Here is a 12,533-nt window from a genome sequence, read left to right as displayed (position 1 = left end):
TCGACCGGTACCAATCTAATGTTGCGTCGTCGAAACTCACAACTGCTATTATCATCTTCTCAGTTTCGGTCAACTTACGAATTTGAAAATAGCGATCTGCTCTAAATAACCACGCGTCTGGATCTCTTTCGCTAAATACCGACATTTCAACTTTCTTGAATTTGCTTTGATCGCAAATCGCATCTTCTCTAGTGGCTTTCCCCAAACTATTTGATTCGCACCCATTACAGGTATTCGATCTTTCTACCTCTTTCTTCACTTTTTCCTTTCCCTTGTTCAGTTCTATAACAGAAGAAAAGAGCATCTGTTGATGCTTCTCTGCTTGTGATAGAACTCCAATTATGTGGTAATATCAAAACAAAAAGAATAAAAGAGAAAAGGGGAAGTCGACGGTTGAATCGGTTAAGAGTTATTGTCAAGGTTGTTAGGAGAAATTGAGGTTTAAAAAGAAGAAAGAAAATAGAAGGGAAGGAAGAATTGTGAATTATGAATAGTAAGAGTGAGGACGAGGGGCTCTCGAGTGTGGGAGTTCAGAAGACGCTGTCGTGGAGAAGCTATTATAGTGTACTTCTTATCGCCTACTAATACTAGGCGATCGTGTAGCAAAACTAAGTCATCGTGTAGCGGAGCTCAAGGATCGTGTAGCATTTGGTAGGCGATCATATAGTAAATGATAAGCGGGCATGTAATAGTTGTAAGCATTCGTATAAGACTTGTGAGTGTTTGTGGAGGATTTAGTAAGCGATCGTTTAGTAATACCAAACGGTCGTGTAGAATTTCTAAATGATCGTTTAGCGTTTGGTAAGCGATTGAGTAATAGTTTGTAAGTGACTGATAAGCCTCATTTGATTCCTATCGTCTAATAAAGAAGTTATTCTTCATTTGAACTAATTTTCCAGAAGGTTGTACCAATCTATTACATTAATAAAGAATTTCAAGAACTATTTTCCTAACACACTCAATCTTGGTGTGAGGGAAAAAGAAGACCCCTTGGTGGTGTCTGTTATTGTTCATTGAGTTTATGGACGTGAGATCATGAAAAGATGACTCAAATTGGAGAGGAACGTGAAAAATTAATCTTCAAAGATGAGTGATTTCTTAATTCCTCAACTCCATTTTCACTGTAGTAGCATGCTTGAATTAATAATGTTTATCAATGGTTTCCGATACTCTATATTTTTTATGTTCTTTAAAATAAATTTAGAGATCGTTGCATCCAATTACTTCCGCTGCAGGGAATTCCAATCCCTTCACTACTACTCAGATACCTTCTCATAGTCCTTCAATATCAGCTCAACTCATACATTATAAGACCTTAATCATTAAAGCATGTATACTTGGAAGCATAATAACATGAAACATAAGCTTTAACATCTTTATCATATAAACATAAACTTCAAACACGCATGCTTGTGATCATAAAGCACATAAAAGTTTAAGACATGGTTCCGTAAACTTCCTTTTAGACTAGTATGCGTTAATAGTGTCACACCCCGCTCTAGATTACCCTCTTAACCTGGATGGAATGGTGACTGCAGCAGTTACCAACCCTTCTACCGGCACTTACTGCCTATCTAACCTGTTAAATTTTGCTCAAACCCTGAATACATACATTTCATCAATATACTAACATATTAACTCAGAACTTAACACATTTACATTACAGGGTTTCGTAGCATTGTTCATACATGAATATTACAACTTAGTGAGCCCCATCTAGAACACTAGTCACTAGACAAACACATGTGTACTAACTAATATAGGACTTCAATTATGCTTCCTTCAACCTGTTTCTTTGAGTGGCAGAGCAACAGCAGAAAAGTCTTTTGGGAACTGACCACTACCTGAAAGGAAAACATTTGAAAATATGAGCTAGAAGCCCAATGAGTGACTTAATAAAAACATAAATCTCATGCTTAAACTGAAAGTTTGAAAACATAATACTGGAACTAAAATATGCCAAGCAAGCGCGTACATAGAACCTTTAAAACCATTGTATCTGAAACAAGAATCTTAGTTGATAATGAACATTCATCGCTCTAATTCCCAATGCCAAGCCATGGCCAGATGAGACCCCTACTTTGATCTCTTCATACTGAACTATGCCTAGGAGAGATCGCTATGTCGATCTCTTTAAATATACTGATGGGCATCTCAAGCAACTTCCTCTAAACATACACATGATAACTACTCTTAAACACCATTAAACGTCATTATTCCCTAGTTGAGAACAAACATACATCGCTCTAGCTCCCAATGTCTGTTATCGGCCAAGAGACCCATACTTCGGCGGCCTCTCATTCAGACCTGCCTATGTGCACGTGGAGTTTTCTATGTACCGTCAACACCTTAGGTACATTTATTCAGATACCTTCCTTACCTTCAGTATCCAGCTCACTTAAGCTATCAAGTTCTTGAAGAGCATTAAAAGAATAGTTCTCAAATATAGCATATAAAACACTTTAGGATATCTTCCCTACCTTCAGTATCCCTTTTCATTATGTTTAGGAATACCAACGCATGTACTTTGACAACCTTAGGTATTTAAAACATAGTACATCAAGCTTCATTCAACCTTTGGCTTTAACCCTAACGCATGCTTCATACTTTGTAAAATAAGTTGGCTTAAATCATGTTGAACTAGCTTGTATAAACCATTAGCATGCGTTACACATGGAAAACATACTTGGAAAACTCATAAATTAGTAAACATCATGCATTGATCATGCTTTCAATCATAGAAATAATTTGCTTGGAATCACATAAAATTTAGCATGAAAATAACCTTGCTCAATCCCTCGATGTCGTATCACTTACGTGCACGTGCTTATAACTGAGTATCGTCATACCTTAGGTATTTAACTAGGATACCTTCTCATTGTCCTTCAGTATCCTTAGGATACCTTCTCATTGTCCTCAGTATCCGTCGTATAACTAGTCATAAACATTTAGTTGAAAAATCAGGCTTAGTACTCAAATCATCATACTAGTTCATCATGAAAATGAAGTTACTAAAACATGCTGAAAGTATTTGGACAAGATAACATACTTAAATCATGTCAAATTCCATAGAAAACATGCTTTACTTAGCATGAGAAATAACTTCAAACATATGTTGCTTGGCACTTCATATAAACACTTAGCATGAGAAATAACTTCAAAGAAATCATGGTTTCTAAATCATTAAAACATTAAATCATCACATAGCCACTCACAGTTCATCGAGGCTCTTAACGGTTTATACGTCTCTCCTAGCTTTTCTTGGCCTGAAAGGACATAATTCTCGATTAGCTTCCTTAGAATTCTTAGCAAAATACCTCAAATAGTTCGCTTACTAATGGAACTTTCATCAACAAAAACAGCATTATTAACGAGATAATCATCATCAGTGAATTCATCCTCATGAGCGAGAACAAGCTTTTCCCTAGGAAAACTTCAACCTAGCGAGAATTACCTCTTCTAGCAAGCTTTGCTTCCTCACCAACGAGATTCAGCCCAAGTTTCCAACGAGATTTCCTTCTTGAGTGAGATTTAGCACAAAAATTAGCGAGATTATCATCCTGATCGAAATTTCTTTGCTCTTAACGGTTTATCTCGCTCTCTTTCTACAAACTTATTTACAATTTAGTTAGCAACATTACCTTAAAATTTCAGCTAAAAACTCTCCGTCGTTTGATCTAGAGATTCAAACATTCATCATTGGCACCAATTCAAGCAGCTGCCTGCTTGTTCAACAATTTCCAGTTCAAACTTCAAAAATATATAACTCGATTTCCAGGCCTCATCTTAAAATGTTTAATTCTATAAAGTTTTTTATAACTGAGTTAAAAATATTACCTCAAATTTTTAGCTCAAAATGCTTCGTAATTCATCCTGGAGCTTTAATTCTTCCCTCATGGCCTAGATTCACACCAGAAACGAACCCTTTGTCTTTATTTTGCACCTCCAGCCTTATTCCAATGAGTTTTTCCCTTCAATAGCATAGCCACAAAAAATAGACACATAGAGCTTTCGAATGCCACTGAAATTACACAAATAGCCTATGTAATTTATCCAAACTAACCCAATGAATTTGACCTTCTTGTTTATATCACTACTCAAAATCCAGCATGAACCCTCCTTGTGCCACCTTGCCCACTCTTGGTGATGAAAGGCTAGGATTTAGCAAATTTTCTTTTGCTAACTTCACTCACAATATTACTTCAACACTGCACCTCATTAGATGGCATGGTCTAATCCATATGCTTATTACGCATTCCATCATCAAGCATGACCTTCCTTAGCGTAGTCGAGTTTTGTCCTACTTTTACACTTAGCTACTCAAGAGCTTATTTCTTCTTGCTTCCATCTTCTGTCCTTCCTAAGAATGGCTTCATTTAGCTCATTAGAAGACATCACATTACTTACTCTTACTTAAAGTAATTAGGGTTCCGATTTTACAAATTCCTCCCCCCTAAAAGAAATGTCATCCTCGAAATTTGCTCGGACTTACTTATAACTTAGAGTTTCACAACATCCTTTGGTCGTAAACTTTACAACCTTCTTCTTTTCTTTCTTCTTCCTTTTTTTTTTTTACTACGCTTTCGATGCACTACTCTGATATTAAATTTGTTCATATTAAATAATACTAGTACGTATGAACAACTTGGTCATCATAGTTCTCTGTATTTGTCACATCCTCTGGTGACTCTTTCATTCTCCACTGAGTCATAGTATTCATTTATTACTAGGGTAGTCCTTTTCCATTCCCCAGTAATACCACTAGAACATTCTTTTCCAGTTGTCATACCTTTGAATTTCTTACTAGTTGTGAAATCAATATTTGTGTCAACTAGACTTCTCGACCTCGACCTAACCGAGGGCACTCTTCTTAGTATGTCCTTTCTATCCGTACTTGGGAGAAGACATTCTTTCTACTATAACATTTTCCAACTATGGCTTACCATACTGTATACATAAGGTTTTTCTCAACTGTTCTAGTCCTTAGCTCAGTCACAATTCAAACTTCGAGCTATTACCTGGAACATCAAAAAATCTAGACCTTTTCCTTTTTGTCTTCTGCTGACCATTTTGTTCCTTATTTTTATACTCAATGTACCCCTGGTACATTTCAAGCTCACTGTTGCTCATCTTTTCCCTCCTCTTAGGATTAATCTGACTAGGACTTCCCATAGATTACACCATTTCCTCTGAATTCACTAGAATAGACTTCACATTTGCCACCAACCTCTGAGAAAACCTACTACACATTCTATTTCTAGTGAAAAGTCTATGTTTACCTGCGTGACTCCCGACTTCCACTCAGGTACCGATAGTGGATTGAGTAATCCTGCCGGCCTCTGCTTTCCAGGTTTCACTTGTTGAAAAATCAAACATCGGTCTACATACTTAGCTATGCCTTTCCTCATTGTACGCCACCATTACGATCTCTTCAAAGTTCTATACATCTTGGTGTTTCTTGGATGCATGGAGTAAGCAGAACTGTGCACCTATTCTAGAATAGCTTGCTTAAGCTGCAACACGTTAGGCACACACATTCCTCCTTTCTTTACCAAATTTCATCTACTCCTAACTAAAAATCAGTCCTTATTCTCTTGCTCGCTTCTTCTGCAAGCTTCTGGAGATTAGGATCCTTCAACTATTCATGCTTAAGATCTTCCATCAAAATAGGTCTTACCTGAAATCTAGTAATCAATCCAACTGACTGACTTACTGATAGAGTGACCGTAGAACTCCTGAACTCCTGGAGTAACATTCCTGATACCGATCCAAGGACTACTTTGGATCCCAAGGATTTCCTGCTCAATGCATCAGCTACAACATTTTCCTTACCAAGGTGGTACTCAATTGAGTAGTCATAGTCTTTGATTAGTTCAATCCATCTTCTTTGCTATTGATAACGGGGTGGAATGCACGTTATCATAGTGCTAAGTTCTTAAACAATGTTGGATTGTATTGATAGAATGTGTTAAATTGCATTCATTAAGCATAAATTCTATAATATTGTGGTCGCATGTGTTCAACGCATTAAAGCAGTTGATCTTTATATTTTTGTGCAGAATATGCATCAACGCTATGCAGAGATTTTGATCATAGGAACATATTGGTCGAGTGCAACCTCACTGCAAGACTTTACGTTGATCATGCTCACAAATATTCGCCCAAGAAGAATCACTGCAACTTGGTCAGCGAAACATGGTGGGTGCATCCGGGTGAAAGGATAATTAAGATTGATGGGACAGAAAGCCGACGGCAGTCGGATCCAAATTAAGTTGACAACCGATAACGGTCACAAAGTACATTCAGCTTTATCGGTGACAATTATCCAGCACATCAGTTAGGAATTAAAGTTGTCCCATCTGTACAACCGGGAGAGAGAAGCCGCCTTTCACCTTTGATGCCCTATAAATACCAAGTGAAATCTTTAGAAAAGGGTTGATCAGTTAACGAATTCATCAGTGCTTATGTTCATAGTGTTCTTTTCTATTTTACGATGAAGCAAGAGAAGAGTGGTGACGCCAGAGATCACCCGGGGCAGCTCAAGAGAAAACCTTGGGGTTAAGAGTAGAGAGCAGGCTGACTCTCATGAGAGCGAGAATATCTTTAGAGCACGAGTAGAAACAGTGTAAATGCCTGGCAGCAAGAAATTGCTACCAGGCTCTTTACTATACTTGCATTGTTATTTTGTACTTCATCTCATATCTATTCAATGGAAGTTCTATTTCTGCATCTGCTCACTCTCTTAATACGCATGAGTAGCTAAATTAGTTGAATGGGTTGAGAAGAACTAAGTTAATATGATCTAGGAAGTTCGTCGCTTGTGATTGTCTTGTTGTATGCTGTGAAAAATACCCTTTAGAGTTACTCGAGAGAGAATCTAAAGAAAGAACCTAATGACTCGAGAGATCTAGTTTAGAATCTAAAATTGAAACAGTAAGATTAGGTTTGCATAAACAAGAGATAGGGACTTAGAGATAAGCTCTGTTTGTCAACTTGCATCGCATGCATCCTAGGAATGGGAGTGATATTATGTGGTCGCATATTTGTGTGAATGTCATGTTGTCATCGCATAAATAGAGATAAAGCTTTATGTGTAAACCCTATAGACTTATCGCATATTTATCGCATGCGTTCTAGCCTTAGAAGCCGTAGCATTCACGCCGAGAGGTGGTTTACTATTGTATGCACGTTGCATGATCACAAAGAATGGACGCATTCTAGGGAGTGTTAGCCGAAATGTTTCGCAACCCTTTCACCGCATATTCATTGTAATTCTCGTTTACCAACTCTTTTCAAGCTCTGCTGCATTTGTTATTTATTTTCATCAACGCAACAAAAAACCCAACGATTTATTTATTTAACCGATTACCGCAAGTTTCATAAAAATCACCAATGCAACTATTTTCACAAGTCCCGGTGTTCGACCCTGGACTTACTAGGAAACTCGGAGAAATTTACACTTGATATCTGCTGGGGAAACTTGAGTGCACAACGCAATCCATCAACGCATATCATCCATATTTCCATTCAATAAAATCAACGCATCAAGTTTTTGGCGCAGTTGCCGGGGACTTCGGAAAAATAGATGTTAACAGTAATTTTTGTAAATTCTTTGCAGAACTCTCAATCTCTGACGAACTACGACCCGAAGATGGAGAGAACATTTTGAAGGAAACTAAGAGACCGCCAAAAGCAACCACAATCCGACAAAGAAGAGATGGCGGAGCAGCCTGGAAATGGAGCACCAAACAACAACAATGTCATGGAAAATCCAATTCTGTTGGCAAACAATCGCAATAGGCCCATTAGAGACTATGCATCGCCAAACCTCTATGATTTCTCTCCGGGAATCATGAGGCCTGCCTTAGACGGAAGTAGATTTGAAATGAAACTGGTGATGCTGCAGATGATCAAGACGGCAGGTCAATTCGGAGGAAATTATGGCGACGATCTGCATGCCCACCTCCAAAGTTTTATTGAAATCTGCAATACTTTTGTGTTCCCGAACATCTCTGCTGAAAAAGTTTGACTAACGTTGTCCCCATTTTCTCTCTATGATCAGGCTAGGAAACGGGCTTATTCACTCGAACTAGGAGAGATTACTTCTTGGGAGCAGGTGGTGGAGAATTTTATGAAGAAGTATTTTCCACCTACCGAGAATGCAAGACGAAGGAAACTTATTACTAATTTTGAATAAGATATGGATGAATCGCTCAGGGATGCTTGGGCGAGGTTGAAAAGGTTGGTCCGAGATTGTCCGCATAATGGGCTGCCAGACTGCCTTCAAATGGAAATTTTCTATCACGGTTTGAATCCTGCTTCGCAGACCGTTGCCAATGCGGCAGCAGCTGGTGGTCTGCTTGACAAAACTTACGATGAGGCAAAGAATATTCTGGACCGCATCTCCAAGAACCATGAAGACTGGAGAGAGAGTGACCAGAGATTGAGACTCAAAGATTCCGATGCAAATAATGGTGCCATTGTTTCGTTACAAAACCAAATACTGCAAAGAGAGCAAATTGACGCAATAAGTCAAAACACCGCAAGGTGTGTGACTTGCAGTGATGGGCATGCGATGGAGGATTGCCCGAAAAATCCACAGTCTGTATATTTTGTAAAGAATAATCCTTTTGCAAACAATTACAACCCCGGGTGGAGAAACCACCCCAATTTTGCTTGGAAGAATCAACAACAAAATTTTCAATCTGTGGCGCAAAAAGAAGAGCCACCAGGATTCTTCCAACGCAACAATGGTCAATAGAGCAACCAAGCAAGTAGCTCACAACAACCACAACAATCTTCTTCTTTAAAGAGCCTATTGAAGCAATATATAGAGAAAAACAAGACAGTGCTTCAAAGTCAAACTACATCCATCCGCAACCTTGAATTACAAATGGGCCAGATTGCGAATGAGCTCAAAAGTAGACCGCAAGGGGCATTGCCAAGTTCAATCGAGCTTCCATACAACCCAGGGGGATCGAAAAAGGAGCAATGTCAGGTTGTGACATTGCACAGTGGAAAGATTGTGGAAGGAAAAAAGAATGAGCAGAACAAATCAACTTCCATCGCAACTGAGCCTGAGATTGCGGCAACGCAAGAAGAAGAAAAGAAAATGAAGCAGTAGAACCTAAGGTTGCGTCAACCTCAAAGTCAAATGAAACGGGAACCGTGAAAGTTCAGTTACCAACCTTCCCTCAGAGGCTAAGGAAGAAGGAAAATGAAGAGGTACAGTACCAATGATGACATGCAGAAATACATGTCATCTTAGGCCTTTTACTTAGAATTATGAAGGTTGTTAGGCAGAATATGCGTTGATCATGATAGGAATTCACGAGAATAAGAGTTTGTGTCAATCAGCATGTCGAATCTCAGCTAACCTGTTATTTTGCGTTAATTATGCATTCAATGTTCTGTCTTTGTAGCTAATGCAGGAAATGAATGCAAGCGTGGAAACCGAACCACCGCATAGACGACCACATACGAAGAAACTCTCCATCATAAAGCAAACGCATTAGATCAACACATGAATGTTGCAGTAATCAGCCGTATGCGTTCATCACATGGGAGTTGCGCTCGTCAAGTGATTGCGGTCATCGTGTTGAGTTGCGGTGTTAAGCGAATGCGGCCATTGAATGATTGCGTCTACGTGACAATGCAAACTAATGGATCAACGCAACGTAGGTGAAATGAACGCATCAACGCATCTACCTCGAGAAAATCCAAAGCTGATGTTGACATTTCACCTACCACGCCGTTAGTGGCAGAGGTTCAAAAAGGACAAACGTGCCAAACGTCAAACTCAGAGTAGTCCAATTAATGTTGTCGGTGACCCAAGCTCTATAAATAGAGGTCGATGAGCAGAAATTCAAATATCCAAGGTTTTCACATGAGGTTCGCCTAGGGCAGATCCTTGTGATCCAGACAAAATGCATGAGAAGACGCTGAGAGTTCTTCACCTCCTTCATCCATTCTGAGTGATGACCGGAGCCTTCGACCGGAGCTAGATCTCGAGAGAGTCAGCTCCTCCACCCATCCATGGCACCACCGGTAGCCTTGACGCACATCTGCTGGAAGCAAGTCTTTGCTTCCAGCCGGCCATTTCCTCTCCTTTCTTTTCTTATATTGTATTGTATGACATTTTGGAATTAAGAAATTAATACAATTTGTATTCAATGCATTTCTCTGTTCCTTCGACTCCATCCCCATCTTCTTGCTTAGCATCATTACTTTCATTGCAACACTTAGTGGGATTGCTTGGCTATTGCATACTTAGTCATGTGGATTAGGGATATGAAGCATGCAGCAACCCATCGAGAGGTGTGCATTACGTGAGTGTGTGAGAAAACCTTATTTACTTAGTGTGAAGCTGCTGCAATGCCTATCTATAGGCTAACGCATTGCTTTTATATGAGTAAAGTCAGCAACAATCAACTGCCTGGGAGGGTAAATAGTTGGACACATTAAGCAATGTATGCATTGTTCACTAGGGATAGAAACAATCTTGCGTCAACCAAGTTCATGCGTTTGTCTTGTTTTATGTTGTGCCCAACACCCCTTTAGAGCTACTCGAGAGAGAGTCTAAAGAAAAAACCTAATGACTCGAGAGAGCTAGGTTAGAATCTAGACTCGAGAGAGCAAGATTAGATCGGCATAAGCAAGAGATAGGGACTTAGATAAGCTCTGTTTGTCAACACTGCATCGCATGCACCCTAGGAATAGGAATGATGATATGTGGTCGCCTTGTTTGTGTATCATCGCATAGACAAGAATTAAAGGCTTATGTGTAGGCCCTATAGACACCTCTGTACATACATCGCATGCGTTCTAGCGTTAGAAGCCGTAGCATTCGCACTGAGAGGTGGTTTACTATTGTATGAGTGTTGCATGAACGCATTGGCTTGCGTTGACTAGGGTTGCCCTTGTGGTCACTCTTAAGTATTGTAATGAACACATCTTCGCATTTTTTCTATTTTACCATACATTTATTTCATGTCTAGGTTTGTCGTATCTCTACCTTTCATGCATATTCTCATTGAGTTGTCTGTTAGATAGAAGTAGGAGTAGGATTAACTTAGCAACATCCCCTCCATTCTTTTATTTAAACTGCCGCACATCACTGCAAACATATAGTTACAAGTCCCTGTATTCGACCTTGGATTATCCGAGAAACTTGTGTTGCGTTATACTTGGCGTGAGCACAAGAAAACTTGTGGCAGGACACATGGTCATCGCATACATTCGTTAACGCATTTTCATTCCAACGCATGACCATCGACGCATGACTATCAACGCATACCTTAAGAACATGCATCACATATCGTATCCAAGGGATTTTGGTTTTCGAGTAAAATTGACTTCCAATTTCCCATCATCAACCAATGCTTCCTATCTATGTTAAAAAAATTACATGTTAATATTCCATTCAGTGAAGCGATTGAGGAAATGTTTGCCTATGCCAAGTTTCTGAAGGACATGGTAACTAAGAAGAGCGGCGCTGGAAAATTTGCCATAGTGGCACTAACGCAAAGTTCCAAATCTATTATCCCACCGAAGATGAGTGATCCTGGGAGCTTCACTATTCCTTGCTCCGTAGGAGGACTCTATTTTGGGCAAGCCTTGTGTGACTTAGGAGCCAGTATAAATTTGATGTTGTTGTCAATCTTTCGACAATTGAATGTGGGGCAACTTGTACATCTAGAAAGTAAGGTGAAGGATGTGCTGATCACGATTGATAAATTTATTTTGCCAGCTGACTTCATCATCCTAGATTATGAGGCCGACAAAGATGTGCCCATCATTTTGACCTTTCCTATCAATGGGTCGTGCTCAAATTGATGTGCATAAGGGAGAAATCACTTTGAGCATAAACGGACAGAAGCTCAAATTTAATATAATTCATGCCATGAAATTTCCTAATAAGGAAGACCTGCAAGATTTTAAAGATGACCTGAATTGGATTGAAGAAGAAAAGTCTGATGAAGAGTGTGAAGAAGAGGATGGCAACACATCCGTAGCTATCTGCAATGCGATCGTAGCAAAAACAAACAAAGAAGAAGGATCGATCTCAACGCAAGAAGAAGAGCCAAAAGAAGAAAGAAACATAACGCAACATTCTCTCGTGGAACCACCAACACTTGAACTAAAAACCCTACTAACACATTTGAAGTACGTATTTCTAGGGTAGAATGAGAAACTGCCAGTGATAATTTCCTCTGCGCTCAACGAAGATCAGGAGAATGCATTGATAAGCATTCTCAAGAAACATGTGCGAGCAATTGGCTGGACGCTTGCTGACATCAGAGGAATTAGCCCCGCGTACTGCATGCATCATATTCGTCTCGAGGACAACCACAAAGCAACTATTGAAAATCAACACAGACTTAACCCTGCGATGAAGGAGGTCGTCAAAAAGGAGATTATCAAGTGGTTGGACGCGGGCATTATCTATCCCATTACTGATAGCACGTGGGTCAGTCCTGTGCAATGTGTGCCGAAGAAGGGAGGAATGACGGTAGTCCCAAATGAGAACAATG

At 39.5% G+C, this 12,533-nt stretch overlaps 1 long non-coding RNA gene across 9 annotated transcripts in view; it reads right to left on the bottom strand.

Moving 5' to 3' along the window:
* Positions 1 to 1,392: 1,392 nt before the first annotated feature.
* Positions 1,393 to 12,533, bottom strand: part of LOC120069743 (uncharacterized) — a 52,177-nt gene continuing 41,036 nt past the window's right edge. Inside the window, exons 1-6 of one of the 9 annotated variants that reach the window (XR_016530646.1) lie at positions 3,838 to 12,505; positions 3,642 to 3,722; positions 3,455 to 3,519; positions 3,216 to 3,266; positions 2,786 to 2,934; positions 1,444 to 1,844 (exon numbers count right to left, since the gene is read on the bottom strand). This is a non-coding gene — a long non-coding RNA (uncharacterized LOC120069743). Of the gene's footprint in view, positions 1,845 to 2,785; positions 2,935 to 3,215; positions 3,267 to 3,454; positions 12,506 to 12,533 lie in introns of those variants that run through there. The other 8 variants (XR_016530647.1, XR_016530645.1, XR_016530644.1 and 5 more) reach the window with 8 other exon arrangements.

The sequence above is a fragment of the Benincasa hispida genome, chromosome 7 (genome assembly GCF_027475165.1).
Source record: "Benincasa hispida cultivar pf3 chromosome 7, pf3_genome.v1.1, whole genome shotgun sequence".
NCBI lineage: Eukaryota > Viridiplantae > Streptophyta > Magnoliopsida > Cucurbitales > Cucurbitaceae > Benincasa > Benincasa hispida.
Note: the sequence above shows the minus strand (reverse complement) of the source record. Positions and strands in the feature narration are given on the sequence as shown.